At 37.5% G+C, this 23,514-nt stretch overlaps 1 long non-coding RNA gene across 1 annotated transcript in view; it reads right to left on the bottom strand.

The window, feature by feature from the left end:
• The window catches only part of LOC107973853 (uncharacterized), a 221,501-nt gene that overhangs the window by 163,951 nt on the left and 34,036 nt on the right, over nt 1-23,514 (bottom strand). The window lies entirely within an intron of this gene.

Raw genomic sequence — 23,514 nt, 5'->3', positions numbered from 1 at the left:
AGTGATAAGATGTTACCACATGTTATATAGCTTCTGGAAAACTCGCTGAATATTTGGGAGAGAATAAGAGTACAATGAGCAAATAATATTTTAATATTATTATGAAAATGGTTTTGACATCAAGGATGCTCTGAAAAGGTCTTGGGGACACCCAGGTATCTCTGGATTAGAAGTTGAGAGAACCACTGGCTTAAACTAAGGTCCTGTCATTGGATATGGCAAAAAGAAATACATTTAGAGACTTTAAGCGATTAGAAATAACAGGATTTGATGACATCTTTCAATAAGACATAATTTACAAACACAAGCTTCTTTCAACATTAGTTAGGTTGTCATTGTTTTGAAGCTAACATTTAAGGTGCACTATACTAAGTGCTTAATATATGATTTAATTTAAACCTTACTGAAACCTTACGACATGATGCTGTTAAGGTTTTCCACAGCCAATATGTATGATGAACCTCATGCAACTGATATAGCAAGAGATGTAAAATTGTCTGCCTAGCAACAACCAGAGTGCTTCTAAGACATGTAAAGTTTTAAATAAAAGCTTCCGGCCCATGCCTTAGAAATGACCCTGTGCCTCCAGGGAAATCTTTAAAATAAGTTTCTGATCTCTGTTGCTACAGAGACCTGACTTCACTATTTCTCTTGGTTCTGGTTCTGACACTGTTCCTGCTCTAGTTATTCAATATTGCTTACTGCTCAACTCCTGTGCCATCTGTTTCTTCTGACTCTATCTTTAACCTGGATTCCATTCTTATTACTCAGCTAAACTTAGTTTCTCAACACCTGTTCCAACTTTCCTCCCGTTGTTACCGCTCTCTTCTGGTATGTGAACTGATTTTCTTATATTCCAATTGGCGATCTGGTCCAACTACCCTCAGATATTCTGAAAATTTCTCTAGGCATTATTTGCAAGGTGACACCACAGTCATCCTCTGCTCATGGTCAGCCCAGAGTTAATCCTTTGGTTTTGGCATTAGCCCTTCTGGGTCTGATATTGGAAGTGGAATCCTGCAGGAAGAGAAAGTGGGGCAAGGCCGAGGGCATAAATGTGTGTTTCGAATGAGAAAAAACAAATTGCTTATTCGGACCTCTAGCAACTGCCAATAAAGTATTTGAGGTTTTTGTTTGCTTGTTTTATTTCTTTCTTTCCACCATGATACAATACCTATAGCGATATGTTATAATTATTAAGTGTATTATGAAGATTAGATGGTGCTGAATGTTTAAAGTGATAGGGTAAGGTGAAAAAACCTTCCCGAAGCAGTGTCCTTACACAGCAATTTAAGGAAACTAGTCATTTCATTAAGATTGCCACAGGGAAGAGGTTAGAGTATAGAGTACTGCATTTGTTTTGGCAATAGAAAATATGCAGGGGTCTTTAAAATACAGTAACCAAAATATAATTATCACAATTTTAAAAAATGAACAATAATTCAAGAACTAAATATCAAGTTACTGTTTGCACTTCTCTGATTATTATCTTATAAATGATTCATTTTCTGGTTTACATTTTGTTTGAATCAAGAGCTAGGTCTATACATTGCAATTGTTTAATATATTTCTTAAGTCTGTTTAAGTCTATAGATTCTACCTGTGTTTTTTTTTTCCCTCCTCTTACACTTATTTGTTGAAGAAACCAAGTAGTTTTCTCATAGAATTTCTCACAGTCTAGATTTTGCTGATTGCATCTTGCAGTGTTCCTTGTATTTCCTGTATATTAACTGTTGGACCTAAATGCATTATCATGGCCAAGAAACATATGAAAAACAGCTCATCATCACTGATCATTAGAGAAATGCAAATCAAAACCACAATGAGATACCATTTCACGCCAGTCAGAAAGGCAATTATTAAAAAGTTAGGAAACAATAGATGTTGGCAAGGCTGTGGAGAAATAGAAATGATTTTACACTGTTGGTGGGAGTAAATTAGTTCAACCATTGTGGAAGACAGTGTGGCAATTCTTCAAGGATCTAGAATCAGAAATACCATTCGACTGAGCAATCCCATTACTGGGTATATACCCAAAGGATTATAAATCATTCTACCATAAAGACACATGCACACGTATGTTTATTGCAGCACTATTTGCAATAGCAAAGACTTGGAACCAACCCAAATGCCTGTCAATGATAGACTGGATAAAGGAAATATGGCACACATACACCATGGAATACTATGCAGCCATAAAAAAAGAACGAGTTCATGTCCTTCGCAGGGACATGGATAACGCTGGAAGTCATCATTCTCAGCAAGCCAACACAGAAACAGAAAACCAGACACCGCATTTTCTCACTCATAAGTGGGAATTGAACAATGAGAACACACGGACTCAGGGAGGGGAACAACATACACTGGGGCCTGTTGGGAGGTAGGGGGCAAGCGGAGGGATAGCATTAGGACAAATACCTAAGGCATGCAGGGCTTAAAACCTAGATGACAGGTTGATAGGTGCAGCAAATCACCATGGCACATGTACACCTATGTAACAAACCTGCACATTCTGCACATGTATCTTGGAACTTAAAGTAAAATTTTAAAAAAAATGCATTATCAGACAACTTCAGAGGTGGTGGTGTGTGCTGTCTCAGGAGTTATATAATATCTGATTACAACTCCTTTTATATGCTTAGCTATTGATGGTCATTTTCTAGATCCATTAATTCATTCAGAATTGCAAAATGAAAATATCCTAATTTTAAAAACATTTCATAGTTCATCAGCTGGAGCAATTCCATAAAGGGAAGTTTCCCTTATGATGTAATTTCTTGTCTTGAGGAATAGCTAATTACAGAGAGGCAGGATAAATCCTAGATTCCCTTACTCCCTTTGGCCAATGAGAGCCTATTCATGTTGCCATCTGAACCCTTTTTACTAGACTTTAGTAGTAGTCTTTAACAGCTTTTTTGCTTTCTTATATGAAAATAATTTCCAGGCTTATCTTGGAATTTTCCTACCTTAGATCTGTAGGCATCCATTTCTCAAAGGATTTCTGGCTCCATTTAGAAATAGTTCATACTGGTGACCACAATGTGAACACTGGGGATGCTCAGAGCTACTGAATCAGTCATTGTTTCTAGGCTTTTTAGAAACAGACAGGAAATATGTTTTTCGTTTGTTTCTTTTTAATATAAAGACATTCTGAACTCATACCGCTAATTTAATTCAAATTCAGTGCTATTGGATATTTATCCAACCTGTTAATTCTACGTCTTTATCTTCGTTCCTCTTTTTAAGACATGTTTCTAGGTTTTTTTTCCCTTACTGGGGAACTATAGTCAAATCATTGCATTCTTATGCCATTCTAAACAGTTTTGTATGGTTATGCCATCAAGTGATATACATTTAGATTTATATATTTCTTTTTGCTCTTGAATTTCAAGAACTGCTTTTTAAATTAATTTTTATCATTATTTAAAATATTTACATGTTTTCAAAGTAAAATTGACAAACAAATATGTTAAAAGAAGTCAAACTTGTATTTCTGCTCTTCACACCTTTATTTCTTCATTTCCATCGGTCCTCTCCACCTTTTTCTCCCTATCCTCCAAATGACCATATAACTTTGGTCTACATTGAGACATTTTCAAAAGTGAAAAGGGGTTCTATTAATAATTGCACTTTGAAGAGAAGAATAAACTGGAACTTTTTCAGGCAAATCTGGCATATATGTCATTCTGTCTTGAAAATATTATTTAAAAATTTAGTCTTTTTCCTTAAAATATATAGGCTAATACATATACATTAGACAAAACCACATCAAATTGTAGATATTTCACTGCCTTTTAACCTAAAAAAACAGCAATTGCATGCATTCAACATAAATATTCATGTCTCTTCTAGAAAAATGGTGGCACATTCTACTAACTTTCCCCCATTTTACTTTTTCATGTAAATATATGCTAGAGATATTGCATAGCGGTAGATAAAGAGAGTCTCCATTTCTTTTACAGCTGCAGAGTCTACCTTGCATAGTTGGATCATTGTTTATTCAGCTAGTGGCTGTTAATGGAATTAGTTTTGTTTTTGCATTTCTGGTTTTAAAAGTAGTAATGCAATCAATAGCCTTGTACATAATGTCTTTTCATGTTTTTGCCAATGTCAGTTTTGGGATAGATTCCTAGAAAAGGAATTGCTGAGTCAAATGACAATGTGTATGTGATTTTTCAAGAGGGGGCCGAATTCTTCTCCATGGGAGTTGTACTTTTTGCCTTCCCACTAGCAATGTGTGAGAGGCTTACCCATAGCCTTTTGGTATTTATCAGTTTGATATTTGCCATGAATTTTCATTTTCCTGTGACATTGCACATGCTATGTTCTTTTATAGAATACCTTCAACTTTTTTAATACATAACAAACTTCCGCTCACATGGGCTGCCAAGATTTCTTTGGGGTGCTCCCCATCAAGCATGACCTGACTAAGGATACGTACATCAGATTTGTATTGATATGCAATACAGTTGGGCACAAATCCCTTTCTGGAGCTTTGTGGAATAATTTGTACTGGAGTCCCCACTCCCTGTTCTCTCCTGCCAGATCATTCTTTAAGACTGTGATCAAATGTTGCTGCTTCTATGAAGCGTTTTCTAACTCTCTTCTATTTCTACAGCATTTACAGGTACTTCTGTTGTGAGGATAATCACACTGTGATTGCTAGTGCTCAGCCAAGTCTTTAGCACAAATAAAGATACATTTCTGAAAGAGTACTGCAGACAAGGTAGTATTAACTGATGGAAGACTTTGACATTTACGGTGAAGAGTTTTTGATCTAGAGAGCAATGGAGAGCCACTGGAATTTTTTTCTTTTATATGTTTCTGTATATATGTTTTTGTCAGATTGAAAGAACAAATTACACTTGAGGTTGTATTTATATTTATGGCTGAATAAATAATATTTGTCATTTTTCTTATTTCTATTTTTTCCACCCACTGTTATACTATTGCTTTTATTATATTAATTTCCAAAGTACATTACAGAGCATATGATCTTTCAAGGTTTTGTTCCACATGTGTTATGCATAGTAACTGCTCATTTCTATTAAAAATACTCATAAATTGAATCACATTACAAATAAGTGCCATATACTTAACTGAGCAATATACACACATACACATTCCTGATAAGTGATACAAAGGCAAGAAATTCTGAGAAATTTTAAGATTGTGATCCGTATCATTTGGATGGTATAGCAGGAGTGGCAGAGGGAGGAACGCTTCCTAAGTTCTTCACTTACTGGCTCCTGCACTTAGGTAGGATCATGTCACTAGTGCTGGCCAATGAGCAAAAGTATGGTGTGCCATTTCTGGAGTAAGGGAAACGTATGTGCAATTTCTCATTTATTTTTTCTCTTACATTGATACTGAGGAGGCACCACGACCCACTGCACATTTGCAAGGCAGTAAGAGCTCTGTTCGTCCGTTTGCATCTCTGAGTGACTATGTGGAACAAAATCCCCTCCTGATGTGCCTGGGATATGGAACAAGTGTAAAAATAAACTTTTATCATATTAAGTCACTGGAATTTTTATGGTCATTTGTCACTGAATACAAACTAATACACTTGGTTTATGGAGAAAAGAACTAAGCTATCAAATTTAAATATTTGGAAGATTAGTGAATACACTTTTATTATTTTTAAATTTAAGTCAATGGTGATAACGTAATAGAAATTAAAATACCTTTGAAATGTTTATTTTGAATAATGGAAGTCAAGTGAATGCTTGGGACAGAAGTGAATAAACATTGATAGACAAGACTGCGGTCAATGATGATCCAGGTAACTCTGGTCTGTCTGCTTGTTTATTTATCATTTCCTGTGTGACTAACACTGTTGGACTCTGGGGTTGCAAAGATAAGCAAAGTAGACAATATCCCTGCCCTAAAGAAGATTTTAGCCCAGAGAAAGACAGCTAATTAAAAAGTGAATAAATTAGATAAATAATCACAGATTTTTGAAAAGTGTTATGAAAGAAATCGGGGGCAGAGGTGTTGTAAAAGAAAATAATGGAGGTGATTCAGGGGGCTGAGGACCATAGTTAAATGAAGTGGTCAGGAAGAAAACCTTTCTAAGGAGGTAATATTTAAACAGAGGCATGGAGGGCGAAAAGAACCCAGGAATTCAAACAGTGTTCACAGCAGAGAAAGAGTATATAGTCCCTGAGGTGGGAGACGAAGGATGGCTGGTACATTTTTAGCAAAGGAGAGATGACAGGAAATTATATTTTCAAGGTGGGTAGAAGCCAGGCTTTGTAAATCAGAGTAAGAAGTTTAGATCTGATTTTAAATATGACATCAAGAGTTTTCTATTTTATTCTAAGTGAAGTTGGGATGTGACATGATCTAAATATGGTTTAAAAAAATGCTTTGCTCTGTGAAGAAAGTATAGGAGGACACCATGGGTGGACACTGGGAGAGCAGCTAATTGGCTCCAGGTGATGACTTGGACAGGGGAGGCCAGGGTGGGTATGGAGTGGAGTGGATGGATTTAGAATATATTTTGAGGATAAAGCCATCAGAACTTGCTGATGGATTGGATGCAGAGAATGAGGAGAAGGGAAAAACCAAGGATAATTCCTACCTTTCTGGCACAGATAGCTGAGTGAATAGTGATGACAATAATTGAAATGGGGATAAGGAGGAGGAGCAAGCTGGAAGATAAATCAAAAGCTTCCCTTTGGGTCAGGCATGGTGGCTCATGCCTGTAATCCTAGCATTTCAGGAGGCCAAGGCAGGAGAATTGTTTGAGCCCAGGAGTTGGAGACAAGCCTGGATAACATAGTGAGACTTGGTTTATACTTTAAAAAGAAACAAAATAGCCAGATGTGGTGATGTGTGCCTGTAGTCCTAGCTATTTGGGAGGCTGAGGTAGGAAGATGGCTGGAGCCTAGAAGTTCGAGGTTGCAGGGAGCTATGATTGCACCACTGCACTCCAGCCTAAGTGACAGAGATAGACCCTGGCTCTTAAAAATAAAATAAAATAAAGCTCTTTGAATGTGTGAAGTTCGAGACACCTTTGAGACAACTAATGTCAACTGGTGAGCTGACTATAGGAGTTTAATTCAGAGAAAAGATTTGAACTGGAGATACAAACTTGGAAACTATCTCCATGTAGGTAGTATGTAAACAGACACTACCTACATGAGAACAGATGAAGTGGTCTAGGGAGAAAGTGAAGGTAGAGAGTAGAAGAGTGGACAAAGAATCCCATTTGTATTATGAAGGTTCCTATTACATAAAGTAGAATATTTCAGAAGACATCTGAATCCACATATTAAGTAATAATTTATGATAAAGTTGGATTGTATTAACAAAATATTACTACTGGCAAAGGAACAAGCAAAAATGTGAGAAGGAAATGTATATTTTAAATAACACTCATTGATGGAAAAATAGAAAGCTCTAAAAAGTTGGAAGCTTTTTTGCTTTGCTTTAATAAGACTAACTAGCTAATGTTTTATATTTTCAAGCGAGTTAGTGTGAGGAAGGCTGGCATCATTGCTTTTTGGACTTTTGTTTGAAATCTATAATGCTGCAGAATCCATTACATCGCACACATAAAAATGACTAAGATGGAGAAAAAAAATTTCAGTGTATCTTGATATACCTTAAATATTAAGGTGTGCTTGAGACAGGAGCCCAGTGATGAAAAATTTATAGTACTAGAAGTATAATTCTATTATCATGATAGTTTATGACTACCTGTATAGTCAGATTAAAGGTACCTTTAGAACAATGGATAGGTTTTTCAAATGCAGAATCAAGGTTGCAATTTTATAGCATATAAGCTCTCAAATCTCTAGGGGGAAATGTAGAAAAATAAAAACTTACTGAAGTAAGGCAATGTGCATTCTACATTATTATGGCAACAAATCGATAATGGTATTACAATAAAATCTGGTGTAATCACAGTTTCCTTCTTCGTATTGCAGTATTAATCTCTGTCTGATGGGAGATGAGATGAATCACAAGATGTATAATGGAATGCAGAATATTTTGCTTGTTACAGTCAAAGCAGTGGGACCAGTAATTACTGAAAGTTTTTTTTTAATTACCTCACAAATGCTTGTTGCCCTTTTCGGCCTTTTCAACAGCTTAAGTAGCCACACCTCAGAGCTATTAATATTATGCATTTTAATTTTTTTTTCTTTATCCCTTCCTTGTACCCAACTACTAGCAAAAAGGCTTGGAGCATCCGGGAATGGCCTTGATACTGAAGTCAGCAGGCAAAATCTGCTACTGCCTGAGCACCAGGCCAAGGGGCCAAAAATGGTCTGGAGATTACCCTCTTGTTACCTCAGTAAAAGTGTGGCCGAAGAGAAGGACACACACTAGTTTCCCTAGTCTGAGTTTTTCTGCAATCAGGAAAGTATCCATTAATTTACAAAGAAACAAAAGGCTTAAAGCTTTTGTCAAAAATCAAATGCAGGCCATGTGCAGTGGCTCATGCCTGTAATCCCAGCACTTTGGGAGGCTGAGGTGGGTGGATAGCTTGAGGTTAGGGGTTCAAATGCAGCCTGGCCAACATGGCAAAACCCCATCTCTACTAAAAATACAAAAAATTAGCCAGGCGTGGTGGCGGGCATCTGTAGTCCCAGCTACTCAGAAGGCTGAGGCAGGAAATTGCTTGGGAACCTGGGAGGTGGAGGTTGCAGTGAGCCAAGATCGTGCCACCGCACTCCAGCTTGGATGACAGAACGAGACTCTGGAAAAAAAAATTAAATGAAGCTAAAGTTTTATTATCATACCTTTCCACTTCCTTGAAAAAATTCAGTAGCTCTTGTATGATTTTAAATTTATCATTTTCTATACAATCTATAGCATGGCTTGCCTATTTTCTCTTATTTTTTTATTGCAATTTGTGGCTGTAAATATGCAAAGATATTTATGAACAAACATTCTACCAGAAACAAATATAAGAGAAACATATATTTTCACTACATACATACTTATTTTTATTAAGGGCATATAATGACCCTTTGTTTGAAAACATATTACTAAAATGTGGTTTCATAATCATATAGGTAGACTCTTTATATTGTAATCAGCACAAATATTCACTAAGGAGAAACATGCAAAATATTTTTCAAATACATATTTCAGTTGAGAACTGGACCTTGAGAACTAGAGATGCCCTGATAAGCATTCAAGATATAGCCAATCCTACCAACTGTTTTGTGATTCTAGAAGAGAGTAGGGAATATCTGGACTATCTGGAATGTCTACAATATCTGGAGAGAATCCAAATTGCCAAATGATATCAAATAATCATATGAATAATGTCTTATTTCTGGAAGCAGTCAAATGAGACCCATGTGAGCAGTTAGGACAATATCCACTTTAAGCCTTCTGCAAACAATTTCTGTAATCTTTCCTAAACCTGCTTTTACAGCACTCATTAGTATTCTTTGGCTGTCTGGCACTTGGTGCCTCTGTGATAGATATTAAATATCTTAAGGGAGGCAGGCCCCACTAGTATGTCACAAGCTGATGCTGTGGCTCATGCAAGCCAAAGCTCCATGGAGAAGCCGATGGCAAAACCTCAGAAGAGTGACAGGTCACAGCTGTTAGCCCTAGGATAGATGCTGGGTGAATCAAGGCCTAGTGTAAGTCTTTTTGTTCCCAATCAAACATGTGGGCTACACAATCCTTAAGGTAACCAAGCTGGATTCTCAACATGGTATTCCTAACTCTAAATGGGAGTCTCAGATTAGGAATGCCTTGCACATTTTAGATGCTTAGGTTATATAATATTGATGTAAGTATGTTGGGTAACTGCAGACAATGCTTGCATGAAGGAATATTATGCATCTGTCTCCTCAGCAAATGTATTGTTATTTGGTTATTGTGCCTCTACCATGCCACAATGTCTCATTCCCAAATTACAAAACATTCAATTGCTCTCCTGGGTCTTTTGGTTTCAAAACTTTGTGGAAGAGAACTATAACTCCTTGCTTAAATCCTTGTCATCAGATGTAAAAGCTAGAATAAACTGCATTTTATAACCCTAGGAAAGCTTTGGAAACTCTCAGCATATTAATAAGGAAGCCTTATTTCTGTCCTATTGGGGAAAAAATTAGTAGTTTATCTTAAGATATAAAGTCAAGATCCCTAACAATTTTTCTTTTCTTTCCTGAAGCAGGTCCCCAAATTTTTAACTTTTAATTTACTTTTCATTTAGTATAGGATATTCTCAGTGAGATGTACCATTGTATGCGTGTCTTTGATATCTAGAAAACTCTACATGAGCTATTTACATGTAAAAAGTTAATATTCAAGATGTTTTGATGGTGGTAAAGCATCAAAGCAATTGTACTGGTTGAGATGCAACTTGTCACTTGGAATAAATCAAACCTTTTAAAGTATATTAATAAAAAATGACTGTACAGTAAAAAAATTAATTGGATGTTGATAATTTTTATATATTATATATAATAAATTGCATGTTATGTAAAGAAATTTTTTTAAAGATGGTAAGGCAAACTTTAATCTTGTGGGGGCCATAGTGATAGGTAAAGGGATCACTGGAATGGGGTCTTGCGGTGGAGGAGGGAGATTGGACTCAACTCCCTGTGTAAAGCAATTGTGAAGCTTTAGCTTACAAACGAGGTTGTTTTCTTTGTGAATGGGTTAGAATGACCAGTTTTATCAATACATATGTTACAATCAACTGTAAGTGTCATAAGTCATTAATTACTGATGGTAGACAAAGTACAAAAATTTGTAGAAGACTGTCTTTAGAATACATTAGAGTTGATTCAAAGTTATCTTCATATTAACATCTCTCTCACTTGTCCTGGAATATGCTTCCTAGACTTGAGAGAGGGGAATTAAAGGAATTGGACAAGAGAGCATGACACACACATGAGCTCCATTCCCATTTGCAGCACAAGGTATGATATTGCAGTATAATCAGAAATGTGTATTTGGTCTTCATCCTCGGTTTCTGACAGAGAGCTCCCCAAACCCTTGCAGCTTCTTCAGTGATAGGAGTATCTTTTGTCATATTTGGTTTTAGCTCTTGGTTCCTGACACAAGAGTTTATAAGACTCTTGGAATCTCCAGAATGATGAGTATTTTTTTTTTTTTAGTATTTTTTGATGAGTATTTTAGGTAAAAAGTTGTGAAAACTACTGGGTTTAAACAAAATGAGAAATAAGTGTAATATAACCAGGATAATAATATAATTTATCAAACAAACTGGGATACTTCTGAGAATAAAGGTGTATCTGTTTTTAATTATACCTGGTCATAAATATGGTTGAATACTTGAGTTATGAAGTTAAAAAAAACAAGGTTCAAATCTCAATTATTTCATTTATTAGCCATATGACATTGAGAAAGTTACTGTCTTAGTTTGTTTTCTATGGGTAAAATGGGCTTACCAATTGCTACCTTATAAAAGCACCGTGCCTAGGCTGAGGCAGTACAATGGCGTGAACCCCGGGGGGCAGAGCCTGCAGTGAGCTGCGATCGCACCACTGCACTCCCTCCTGGGCGACAGCAAGACTCCGTCTCAAAAAGAAAAAAAAAAAAAAAAAGTACTGTGCCTGTCAGGCTCCAAGCAGGAGACAGAAACCCCGCAGTTATTTGAACAAAGTAAGTTTAATATAAAGAATTATCTTCTATAGGGGACTGGGGGTGACAGAGGATTAGCTGGTAAGCAGTAACGAGGCAGCAGTGGCAGTTAATGAGGAGCAGCCATCTCCTTAGGGCTGAGCTAGACCACCCATGGAAAAGCCAGTAGAATTAGCTTGCTGCAAGGTGGCTCAAGAAGATGCCAAGGGGAGCTATCCATAGGGAGATGATTTGTCAGTAACACCTGGCTATGAAGTTATCTGATGGGGTGTTGGGGAAAATTTTTGGCCACCAGGGCTGCTAGCTGCTATGTGTCCTAGGAGGCAGAGCTGGAAAAGATGCCCTCGGGGCAGGTGCCCGACCAGAGGACGACACCAGACCCAGGAGAGAAACACTCCTTCCTCCTTCAGTGTCCCTACAAACAGTGTCTGCCAGCAAAGCTTAACCTTGTGCCACTGTGGAAAGACAAAAATATTTAAATGGTTCAGCTCTAATTTTGCAGAACAAGGAATTAAGAATAGATTTTGAGCTGAGTGGCAATAAATTGATAAATAGGACAAGCACATTAAAGTCACAGAAAGCATTGTATTGAACACATGTAAGATGCTAACATTTAACATGTTTAGTGTAGTGCTTAGAATATGGTAAATGGTATATAAATTCATGCATCACATACTGTTATTATATGTTCTATATATGCCTCTCTATTATAGATGAGGCTAGGGCTTGAATTAATGACTCTAAGAGATGTAAGACAATCAATATTCAGAAGAATGAGGCAGTATATATTCTCGGTAGAGCTAAAAAGAAATGAAAACAAGGATACTAACTACTATAGTTAAGGGAGCATTCTGATCTGTGATTATTTTTCTAAAACAGAATTGTAAGCCCCTATCTAAGTACGTTTGCATTGCTATAAAGGAATACCTGAGGCTGGGTAATTTATAAGGAAAAAAAGGTTTATTTGGCTTATGGTTCTGCAGGGTGTACAAGAAGCATGGTGCCAGCATCTGTTTCTGATGAGGGCTTCAAGAAGCTTCCACTTATGGTGGAAGGTGAAGGGGAGCAGCCATCCCATGGCAAGAGATGAAGGAAAAGAGAGAGGAGAGGGTGCCAGGCTCTTTTTAAAAATCAGTGCTCAAGGGAACTATTAGAGAGAGAGTACACTCATTACCACAAGGATGGCACCAAGTCTTTCATGAGGGATCCACCCCCATGACCCAAATACCTCCCACCAGGCCCACCTCCAACACTGGAGATTAAATTTCGACATAAGATTTGAAGGGGATAAACACCCAAACTATGTCAGCCCCTGAAATAGCAGCAACACTGTTTTGCTAGAGCTCTAGCATGGAAAATTCCAAGCTTAGAGTTTTTCATGTTCAAAAAAAACCAAATTTTTTAATTTATAAAAATATTGTTCCATTGAAGCTTCATCACCTTCCTTTTGTATCGAGCAAGTATGTATTATCTTCTTATTAATCCTCAATGCTCTTGAGAGGCAAGAGTATAGAATTATTCTTTCCATTTTCTATTGTCTTCACTCCTAACAGTTGGTTTAATATCATGTTATTAAAGCTAAGTTCCCTGCCTTTTATTTTTCTTATTCCTAGCTATAGACTAGCTATTTTTGATCCTGAATCATAATATTTTGTTAATTTGGTATGTGGCTTTTTATGCTATTTCATTTATGCTTTTCATATCTGTCATAGTGTGTTTCAGCCTCTCAGATCACTGATTTCGTGGTTAAACATTAGGGTTTTATATTTATTCCATTTATCAAACCTCCACCTGTGTTCCTTACCGTTCTCCAAATCCAGTCTTCATTCACTGTAGTAGTTGACTCTCACATAATGTTTATTTAATGTTTCTCCCCAGAATTAGTCTTTTATGTGAAGTTACATGTCTTGACCTCTCATTAAATTAAATTTACAGCCTCCCACGCTTTTTTCTCTAAATGATTTCTTTTAAACTTTACCTGTTTCCTAAAACTTGCTGTGAAGTATTCATACTGACTATTTTAGATCAAGTATATCAATAGCCTATTCTTTTTATTCTAGAAAATATATTTTCTTGGCTATCGTACTTATATATTAATAATACAAAATCTAAGAGCCTCCTTCTGTAATTTTCTTGAACCATGAAGATATCTTCAAATCTCTGTCAATAGCTCAATTCGCTTTTATATAAATAGTAATGTGTGTGTTTTAAGCATTTTTATCATATCAATGAAAATATTTAAAAAATGAGATTGAAAGTCTGGAGCTAGTAGTTCAGGGCAAATGAGATGTCAACTAAATTTACCTTTTCCTAAAATATACTGTTTTATTACATTTCTGTATTGTCTGAAATGTTTACTAAATATAGTCTTATGAGGGAAAATAGTGGATTTGAGAAAGAGTTTGCCATTTCATATTTTACTTTGTTATAACTCTTATTTATTGTTGTTTTTTACAATGTTCTGAGGGGAAAGTAATAGCTAATAGTAAATATTAAACCAATTCTAGCTCTGTACACCAGAACCTTCTGGTGCATGATTTAAAACCTTTCCATAATTTCCACAGCCTTTTTTAAAGGTGCTTGGTCTTAACCACTCTTCCAGAATGTAAGGAATCCCCTCTCCTTGAGGGAGCTTTAGACCCAGCCACATTTGTGTACTGATTATCCCAGGATCAATGATCTTGCTTCCATTGCTCTTTGCTTTTGCTGTTCTCTGAAAAATCTTTCCACACCCTTTGGCTACCTCCTCAGTTTCTAATTATACTTATGGTTTAGCTAAAATCTTCTCCTTTCCTTGAAACAGCCTCTGCTCTCCCCAGCAGACCATCTCTTAGATTCTTATATAGCTTATTATTCTTCTTGTTGGTTTTAGTCATTTTATAGATGACATTTATTGCTTTGTACTCTTATATGCTTAGGTGTCATTTCAAGAGATAATAGATATATACACCTTATGGCCCAAATACAAATGGTAAGTTCATAACATTTATTACGGTTCATGATAGCTCTTCAATAGCTATGTGTTGATTAATTGAAACACGTTTTGTTTTGTTTTTAAATTTGCAAGTAGCACCTGCTACTTACCAGGTACTGCTTAGTTTGAGAAGGAAACTCCAAGTTAAAGAATGTACTCCTTATAAGAACTGTCTGTTTAGCAGTGAGGCAGATATGCAAATAAGTATTTGAAATAGCAGAGTCCAGTCTAGGCCCGGTTCTCTTGAGAAAGAGAACTGCAGTTCAGGGAAGACTTGTTAGAAGACCTAACATTTGTGTTAAATCTTAATAAGAGGGGCAGGGAACAAATTTTAGGCAGAGGTAAAAGAGTGTGTGAAGATATTTGCTGCCTCAAAGGCAATACATCAATAGTAGCAGACTGAATCTCTCCTACAATGGTAAGTTAAATAGTTCAGCCTTTATGAGAGTGAAACTGAACACCAGAGCACGTTTTGCATGCTTTTGTATAATTGGCATCTCAGTCCGCTTGTGCTACTGTAACAAAATACCTTAGACTGGGAAATTTATAACTAATAGAAGCATATTTCTTACAGGTCTGGAGGCTGAGAAGTCCAAGATCAAGTCACTGGCAGGTTTGGTGTCTGGTGAGGGTTTGTTTTTCATTGATGGCACCATTAAGGTGTCCTCACATGGTGGGAGGGATAGAAGGGCAAAAAGGGATGAATGCTGTGCCCTCACATGGTGGAAGAGAGGAAAAGCAAAAAAGGCCTAAGCTGATTCCCTCAGGTCCTTTAAAAAGACACTGATTCATTCATGACAGTGGAGATTTCGTGATTTAATCATTTCCCCCAAAAGATCCACTACTTAATACTATCATGATGAGAATTAAGTTTCAACATGAATTTTAGAGGGGACACATTCAAACCATAGCATTCCTTCCCTCCTGCCCCCCAAATTTATGTCCTTCTTACATGCAAAATACATTCATTCCATCCCAATAAACCCCAGGATCTTTACTCATTCCAGCACCAACTCAAAAGTCTAAAGTCCAGAGTCTCATCTAAATCAGATATGGGTGGGACTCAAGGTAAAATTTATCCTGAGGCAAATTTCTCTCCAGCTGTGAATGTGTAAGATGAAACAAGTTATGTATTTCCAAAATACAATGGTGGGACAGGCCTACAATAGATTATTCCATTCCAAAAGGGAGTAATAGGAAAGAAGAAATGAGTAACAGGTCCCAAGTAAATCTAAAACCCAACCATGCAAACAACATTCAATCCTAAGGCTTGAGAATAATCTTCTTTGACTCCATGTCCTGCCTTCCAGAAACACTGAAACAGGGGATGGGCCCCCAGGATCTCAGGCAGCTCCACCAACATTGATTTGCTGGGTGTAGCCCCAACTTCAGCTCTCAGTTCTCACACATTGAAGCTCCATGCCTGCAGCTTTCCTGGGCTGGCACTATACACAGGTGGCTCTATAGTTAGGGGGCCTCAAGAACAGCTTGCTCCCACAGCTCCATTAGGTGTTGCTGCATTGGAAAGTCTGCGGCAGCCCCAACACTGCAGCAGTTCCCTGCCCAGATCCTGAGCCTCTCTGAGGCATCCTTTGAAATCTAGGTGGTGGTAGCCATGACTCCACAGCTCATGCAGTCTGCATGCCTGCAGAGGTTGCACCATGTGGACACTGCCGAAGTTTGTAGCTTGTACCTTCTGAAGTGGCAGCCTGAGCCACATCTGCACCTGCTTGAACCATAGCTAGGGTGGCCAAGGAGTGCTGCACTGGAATGCAGGGAGTGGAAACTTGAGGTGGCCCTGGGCAGCAAGCCCAAAGGTTCCACAGGTAGCCTGGATCCCTCCCTGGAAACCATTCTGCCCTAAAAGGCCCTGGCACTCTGGGCCTGTAATAGAAGTGGCAGCTTCAAAGACCTATGAAATGCCTTTGGGGTCATTTTTTCTTTGTCTAGATGCATATCACTAATCTCCTTTACAAAATTTCCTGGCACACCCTTGGTGTTCTCTCTTGAACACAACTTTGCATTCTGTACAATCTGGCCAGGCTGAGAATTTTCCAAATCTTTATGTTATTCTTCTCTTTTGATATAAATTCTGGCTTTAACTCATTTCTCTCCTCCCAAATTTTACTATAAGTAGTTAAGAGAAGCCACGCATCACCATAAACACTTTTCTTAGAGATTTCTTCCTTTAAACATCCTAGTTCATTTCTCTTAAATTCTTCTTGTAAAAAGGAATAAGACAAAGAGACATGTCAACACAGTTCTTTATCAGTTTGTAATGAGGATGGCTTTTCCTCCAGTTTCCGGTAAGATATTCCTCATTTATGTCTAAGAATGCCTCACAATGGCCTTTACTGTCCGTATTTCTACCAACATTCAGTTCACAGCCATTGAGATATTCTCTAAGACTGACATGTTCTCTACAGATCTCCTCTCCTGAGCCTTCACTAGAATTGCCCTTAATGCTCTGTTCATGGCAATCTAGACTTTTTCTAGCATGCACCACCAAGCCCTTCCAGTCTCTACCGGTTAGCCGGTTTCAAAGCTGCTTGCACATTTTTAGGTATTTGTTATAGCAACACCCCTATTCTCTGGTACTGATTTCTGTCTTAGTCCATTTGTGCTGCTATAACAGAATACCTGAGAGTGGGTAATTTATAAAGTGCAGAAATTTATTTCTCATGGTTCTGAAGGCTGAGAAGTCCAAGATCAAGGTGCTGGTAGGATTGGTGTCTGTTGAGGGCTGCCCTCTGCTTTCTCTTTTTCTCTCTGCTTTCTCGCTTTCTCTCTGCTTTCAAGTTGACACCTTGTTGTTGCATTCTCTGGAGTTGAGGAACACTGTGTCCTTAGGTGGCAGAAGGGACAGAAGACCAACAGGGTGTCCCATTCAACCTAAGCCCTTTCATAAGGACACTAATTCCATGCATGAGACTGGAGTCCTCATAATATAATCACATCCCCCGAAGGCCCTGCCTCTTAATACCACTACAATGGGGATCCACTTTGAACATGAATTTCAGAGGGGACACAAAACCATAGCAATTGGGAAATCCCATGTATTGTGTAAGTACACTCTATGATATTTGCACAATGATGAAATAACCCAAGAATGCACTTCTCAAAATGTATTCCCATTGTTAAGTGACACAACACTGGTTAAGAGTCTTACAGGTACATAGTATTCTTTCGGTGGAAATAAGCTAAAGCAGACTAAGCTAAACTATCTTTCCTCAGACAAATGCAATAAATGTTTCCATTCCAACATTTTGTAAGGATTAAAACTAGAAAGTAAGGAGTATTTTAGTGTCAAAATATTTTCACGGACATGTTAAGAGCAAATTGATTTTCACAACTCTTAATCTTGAGTAAAATTGAAGTTAAGGTTTTATCTTTTTCTTAATCAACATTACAACATTTGATACCGTGATATAGGCTCTTAATAAATGCCACGAATGCAAGTGGAAATTTGAGGCACGGTATCCCTAAAGCACTTTCCACATAGGCTCTCCTGCTGCAGTTGTTTGTAAATGAAGCTCTACATGTAAATGCTAGATTAGACTGAATGATGAATTTAAAACAAGTGGGTGCACTCACTGTGGCCCAAATTAAGCCTTGTTCTAAAGTTGCTATAGCAACATTATCTTTACCAAATGTCCTGCTTTAAAAAATAATTGGAAACATTTCCTGTTATTTAGGAAGAAAAATAAAATCACTATTAATTTTTTGCATCCCACTACACAAATGCATTATTCTCATGCAATTAAAAAAATCAGCAAATATCATGAATGAATACATGCATTTTAATATAATTATAACAGCAAAATCAAGAGGAATAAGAATGAAATTAGTTTATAGACATAATGTGATGTATCTAAGAGTTAAATAAAATATTTGAATAAACATATTTTTCTTCTTTCTTTCTTGAATAACACTTAAAAGCAGAGAGCCATGAATAGTTCCTTTGGGCTTTGTATGTATAAATTATTTACTTAATAGATCATGAACATATTTCTTTTTGTTTTGTTTTGTTTGTGAGACAGAGTCTCGCTCTGTTGCCAGGCTGGAGTGCAGTGGTGCAATCTCGGCTCACTGCAAACTCTGACTCCCTGGTTCAAGCGATTCTCCTGCCTCAGCCTCCCGAGTAGCTGGGATTACAGGCATGCACCACCACGTCCAGCTAATTTTTGTATTTTTAGTAGAGACAGGGTTGCACCATGTAGGCCAGGATGGTCTCAATATCCTGACCTCGTGATCTGCCCGCTTCGGCCTCCCAAAGTGCTGGGATTACAGGCACGAGCTACCATGCCCGGCCCATATTTCTTTAATATTCGGAGAAAGTTGTGGAATAATTGAAGTTTTAGGTTATGGATTGGAGAGTAAATAAATAAATTCAAAGGACCTACATACACATGACATACCAAGAAGCAGAGAAGTCTAAAATATTTTATGAGGGTAGCTAGAGGAACATATATTCGAATTGGACAACAATAACGAAATGATGTACTAAAATTCCAGGCCCAGATGCATTTTGTTTTTCTAAAAAAATGATTTTAATTCAAACCTATCATTCAATTGTTTTCATAAAAAACTATTAGAAAATATTGTAACATTTGAGAAAACAAAGACTCACATAATTTGGAAGAAAAATAACCTCTCTACACAGCATAATATATATTGTTTAGTAACCTGTGAAAATGTACCCTATATAGTTTGATTCAACATTTCAACCCTTTTTTTTTGTACTTTGGAAAGGCATTTTCTCTCAATGGAGTTTTAATTCTAAAGTGCCATTTCATGCTTCATTATCTCTGAGTAAGAGTTTTAGTTTATTGTTGGCCCTCAGCTTCATCTGTGAGTCATGAGTTGTATAGCTAAGGATATTTTCCCAGGCATTTGGGTGAGGTGACTAATACTTCTTTCTATATATCAATTAGGCTTTCCTATTTAACAACACTAGACTTCAAAATGAAAGTGACATGTTCTGGGAAACAAGATGAAAAATATAGAAGCAGTAACATTTTGGAGAATGCTTAAATCGCTTTATTTGCAAAGTGAAAATATTTTGTTTGTACAACCTTTTCTCTGCCACCTCCTTCCTCCACCCAGTTCCATCGCTCTTTCCACTAGGATCAGCCATGCTGAATATTCTGGCATAGCTCAAAGTAAAATAAATAAGAGAGGAGGATGCCCCCAGTTTCTGGGTTTTTGGTTCTAAACAACTTTCAGGCATTAGTGGGTTGCAACCAGCAGCCCTTAACTCACCTCCTATAACAGATACTGACCCTGAGTTTGAAGGTTGCAGCTTTGCCATTTATATGTATAAATGTACATGTGAACCCATCAGCTCCCAATGTAACTTAAATTTGGCATGGAAACTGGGAGAAAATAGGATTGAATTAAATTTTTCCACCAAAAGGCTATGTTGTGACTGTTCAATACTAATTCCATTATAATTACAATTAACCTTATAATTAAGATTTTCTAGTCATCTACCTCATAAATCCAGGTTATTTCTAGTTTCTGGTTCTGTGTGTTCACTTGGCCTAAAATATTCTTCCTTAAGTTTCTACCTGTATCCAAATCTTTCACATCTTCTCCAGGAAATCTTCCCTGACTGATGCCAACTGTTGTCATCTCCTCACTATCTCCTGTCACTTGCTTTAGATGAAATGTTAGCCAAGCAGGGTATTTAAGAGCTTAAATTCTGTGGTCACGTTCAACCCAAGTTCGAATCCTGGCATAGGGGCCTAGTAAAACAAATCCATTGAACAAATTAATTATTGGGGGCCAGACACTATTGTAGGTGCTGCAGTATAGCAGTGAGCAAGACAGACAAGGAACCTACTCTCCCTGAGCTCATGTTGAGGCATGGGAAGACAATGAAAAATATTATCTAGTGTGGTAGGTTCTGTAAAGGGAGTAAGCAAAGTCATGTAATACAGGTTAATTAGGGGCTCCTATCTGAGTGGGAACAGGGGTCAGGAAAAGCCTTCATGAGGGGATGATATTTGAGTTGAGACCTCAAGATTGAGAAGGAGTCAGCCATGCTAGATGAGGGAAAAAATGTATTCCAGCCAGAGGGAAAAAGCAAGTACCAATATTCTGAGTAGGAAATAACATTTAAGAAGTAGAAAGAAGGCCAGTGGTGGGTGGGGGCTGGGGGGAAAAAGCAGTCCTTGATAACATTGTAGACTATTAAAAGAGAATTGGATTTCATGCTAAGATTGTGATAAAAACTGTTGACTTTAATTGTCACACCAATTTTTAGAAAGTTGAATTGGATCTAAATATTTTAAAGTTATAAAATATCACATAAATTGCCACTATATAATGTATGTACATATATGAGTTATGCATTAAGAACTCCTTATAAAAAACAATTGTGTTGACTTACAATTTTCTTATCCACTCCAGTTGAACACAAATATCCTGGGTCATGACTGGAGTAAGAAGAGTGAAGATTCCCTCGATGCCACACCATGTCACAGAGGCACCAAGAGAGTGAGTTTCTGCCTTTCCTACTTCCATATTCTCCTTTACACAAGGATGTTGATAAGAGGAGTAAGTGGGGAAACATAGATTTTTGAGCCTGAAGCACAGGGAAGATGTCTAGACTTTTACTGAAAATTTGAGCATCATCAACATATAGATGTTTGTAAGTCAAGGCAATGAGATTACCTAAGGAGACAGTACACATAGAAGAGCAAAGAGCCCCAGAGGAAGCCCTGGTCAGGCCAACATTTAACAGTGAGTTTAGATGGAGGAACAGGTGTCATCAAAGACTAATTAAGTTTAGTAAGTAACAGAAAAATCAGAAGCCAAAAGAAAAAAAATATTTAAAGGAGGAAGTACACGATAAACTGTGAGGATGAGTAGCATGAAAACTAAGACATGTTTGCTGGGTTTGGCCACATGAAAAGACTTGTAGACCTTGATGAGTACAATTTTGATGGAAAGGTAGAGATAAGTCATTGGAGTAGGTGAAGGAATTAGTTAGAAACAAGGACGTGGAGACAGGATATAGTCAACCTGTGGGAGGGATTTTGCAGTGAAGTTTGCTGTGAAGCAGCATGGGGAAATGGAGTGGTGGCTATAAACAGATAAAGGGTATGTGGACTTTTAAAAGTTTATATTAATGATTAAATATGCATCTTTGTTAAAAATTTTGTATCAGTTTTCTCATCTGTAAAAGAGGCAAATTTAACAATGATGCTTCAAACGGTTACAATGAAAATGAAGAGTTATTGCGAGTAAAGGACTAACACCATACTTGGTGCTTTATATGTTCTAAGTGGTCATTATTATCACCAGGTACTGTAGAATTCCTTAACACTCAGCATATTTACTCAAATTATTTTTCTTTTTCGCTCTTTACTGCCTCAGATATAAGAAGTTATCTTTAAGTAAGGTGCTATGGAAGTGGAGTTCGAGGACAAGAATGAACAGTTAAGTTGTTAATAGAATTAAATCATTATTCAACCATGTGTCCTAAACTCTGCGTTAGGCATTTTGACTATGTATATGTAGAAGTATGACTTAATACAGTCCCTTCCCTTTATTAGTACACAGAGCTCAGGAGTCCCCAAGACCACCTTTACTTCTCACATGTACTGTGAGATCAGGGATCCAAGACTACCCTCAGGTTAGATAATTCTCTAAAGGGACTCACAGATCTTGGAAAGCTGTTACACACACGGTTACAGTTTATTACAGTGAAAAGATACAGATTAAAATCAGCGGAAGAAAGAGGCACACAAGGCAGGGCTCAGGAGACCTTAAGGCACAGGGCTTCCAGTTATCCTCTCCCAGTGAAGGCATGTGTGCAGTACCTATTTCTCTAGGAACATTGTGTGAAAATACACATGGAATATTGCCCACTGGGAAGCTCATTTGAGCTTTGGTGTCTGGAGTTTTGATTGCAATCCAGTCACCCAGCCACTACTCATATGGCTAATCTTAGTTTCCAGCACTTCCAGAGGTCAATCTGACACCTTGTAGTCTGAGGTACCTATGGCTCCAGACCCCAAGTAAACAAAGATGTTCTAATCAGGCAGGATACTCCACGGGCTTAGAGGTTACCTCCCAGGTGCCAACTGCAAAGGCCAGACCTCTCTTTGGCAAGGTTTATCCTTCGTGGTACAATTTATAATGGTTGCGGAGATAATATACAAAGACATAAAACCTACATACAATATATGATTTAACTAATGATTCAAGTCAGTAAACAGTGTCATAATGTCAGAGGCATTTGAACCACAGCAACTCCATCTTGAATAGGGGCTGGATAAAATAAGGCTGAGACCTACTGGGCTGCATTCCCAGATGGTTAATGCATTCTAAGTCACAGGATGAGTTAGGAGGTTGGCACAAGATACACGTCATAAAGACCTTGCTGATAATACAGGTGGCAGTAAAGGAGCAAACTAAAACCCACCAAAACCAAGATGGCGGCGAGAGTGACCTTTGGTCGTCCTCCATGCTACACTCCCACCAGAACCATGACAGTTTACAAATGCCATGGCAACATCAGGAACTTACCGTATATGGTCTAAAAAGGTGAGGCATGAATAATCTACCACTTATTTAGCATATCATCAAGAAATAACCATAAAAATGGGCAACCAGCCCCTCTCAGGTCTGCTGTCTACGCAGTAGCCATCCTTTAATTCCTTTACTTTCCTAATAAACTTGCTTTCACTTTACTTTATAGACTTGCCCTGAATTCTTTCTGGCCTGAGATTCAAGAACCCTCTCTTGGGGTCTGAATTGGGACCCCTTTCCTGTAACAATAATGCTAGGATATGTTTACATAATAAATAGCTTATTCAAATAGTACTCACTGTAGCTATTCAGAGAAAGACAAGAGTTGGAGCTAAGGGTTGGGTAAAAAAAGGAATTCTAGAAAAACAGCTGTATGAATTGGACCTTGAAAGAGTACCTGGATTTGAAAACATTAC

Source organism: Pan troglodytes, chromosome 13 (assembly GCF_028858775.2).
Source record: "Pan troglodytes isolate AG18354 chromosome 13, NHGRI_mPanTro3-v2.0_pri, whole genome shotgun sequence".
Classification (NCBI taxonomy): domain Eukaryota; kingdom Metazoa; phylum Chordata; class Mammalia; order Primates; family Hominidae; genus Pan; species Pan troglodytes.
This window is presented reverse-complemented; position numbering and strand designations above follow the sequence as displayed.